Consider the following 2,217-nt stretch of genomic DNA (forward strand, 5'->3'; position numbering starts at 1 on the left):
TATGATATGAATGTATGTACAATATCACAAATATATGCAATTAAGATCATCTCTACCATCTTAACATTCCGCATATCACAATAATTCAACTCTATGAATTATCCACCAATCGTACACAACATTCGCAACACACACACACACACATTATTAACATATAAGAGGCCAATTAATCAATTACGATTCACAAAATCCAATTAACTCTAGTATCCATACCATCTCATGTCAATTCACATTTACCACATATATATGAATATACACATTATCAAAACAACATCATTGGTATAACAATATATTATTCTCAACATAAATATTCGAGCCAAAAACACAATTACGGACAAATTCTCAAAATACTGTAATTTATCGATAAACCGAATAAGTCATCCAAGTCCAAACATAATCTGATTAAATAGACTCATCGCAATTAATTCAATTATTAGTTTAACCAATTAATATCAAACTATATTAATTTAATTCACTTTAATTTCTACTCCATTTCCAATTTCTAGCATTCTATTGCTCAAAACCATTTTTATTGAAAAGAATATCACGCTAGCTTTCTGACGCCTCGAACGGAGACTCAAACGGAGTTACGGTTCAAAAGATATGAATTGTTAAAGTTCCAATAAAAAAAACAAACACCGACGTTATACACTGACAACTCTAAACATGTCAGAATTACTCAAAACAAATAAAAATATGACTCTTAATAATTCAAAACAACCCTGACAACTTATTGTCGACTCTAACAACTCTATTGACAACTCTAACAACTCTATTGATAATTCTATTAAATTATTATAATTTATTTATAAAGAATATTTAAACCAAACACAATTTCAGTCGATTCGTAAAATATCACAATTTCAACAAAATAACACCACCATGTTAATCTACTAATTAAACTTAGCTACCATGTAAATTTTCATCAAATTCCGGACAACTAATTATACCGCTTAATTCGACTATTTCGATCGAACGGGACTGTTTAGTATTTCATTAGTCCTATAATTCCTACTGTTTCTAACAGGTAACTCATTTATCTCATTTCATGGTTCCATAATTAATACCAATATATAACTATATGTTATCATTAATAAAATGCACAGGTAATATATATACACCATTATTCACATGTATTATATATGTGTGTTACATTAAGTAATATATTTGTATATTTAAGTATCTAACTGCAAGTGAGAGAAGAACTACACATGTAAGAGACAGCACACAAAATAAAAGAAAACGCAAGAACGGATGCAAGTGAATAGCCGTCGTGCTTCAATGGATGCGCTGTCCGTGGCTCACATTCAATTCCAGACACATAGGTTTCCAATTACAACAACAATTTATAGGTTTTCAATTTTCCAGCAACAATTAACATAACAAATGCAATAAATTTACACACCCAATTCCTTTCATACAAAGTTTCATAAACCCCATTATAGGAAGAGAACCCCACCCTTACCTTATTCAATATGAAGCTTCCGATTGCACTTTCGGTTGGGCACCATGAATGGATATCTTCAAGCTCATTCCTCTTCTCCAAGACTTGCCTCTATCTCTTCAAATTTGTTTTCTCCCAAATGACAACACTACTCTTCCTCATCTCTAAAACCCTATTTTATTCTTTGCAATTGGGCTTGGCCTTCACACTATTTTTCTAAAACCAACTTAGGCCCATTAAAATATATAACTCAAGTAATCAATTATATCACCTTTAATAATAATTTCTTCAATATAATAATTTCGACTTATAAATAATATTATTCTTAATATTATTTTCCGACTATCCGACTTCAATTTATATAATTCCAAATACGCCCTTAAATAACACTGACAATCCAAATTCGACTAAATCAAATATTTAAATCCTTCAATAATTTAATTAAATTCGGGGTGTTACAGTCGACATGGTCACATACGAATTTTAAGTGAACTTATCTAAGGGTTGTATTTTTTGTGTTAATGTGGGTACCCTTCCTTTTTAGTATTTAGGGCTTCCAGGTGGATGTGTACAAGGAAAAAAAGTCATGTGGTTTAAGGGGTCAGAGATTTTAGGATTGTTCATATAGTTCTTTTAAGTGTAGAAGATGGATTATTAAGGAGGTGCCTTCTTTGTGGATGGAAATTACTTCGGCAAGGTTCAGATCTTAAGGGTTAGGTTTCCTGATGGAAAGAAGGGGATGAGGTATTTGGAGGGTTTCTCATTATTGGAGT

The sequence above is a fragment of the Vicia villosa genome, linkage group LG4, assembly GCF_029867415.1.
Source record: "Vicia villosa cultivar HV-30 ecotype Madison, WI linkage group LG4, Vvil1.0, whole genome shotgun sequence".
NCBI classification, from domain to species: Eukaryota; Viridiplantae; Streptophyta; class Magnoliopsida; order Fabales; family Fabaceae; genus Vicia; species Vicia villosa.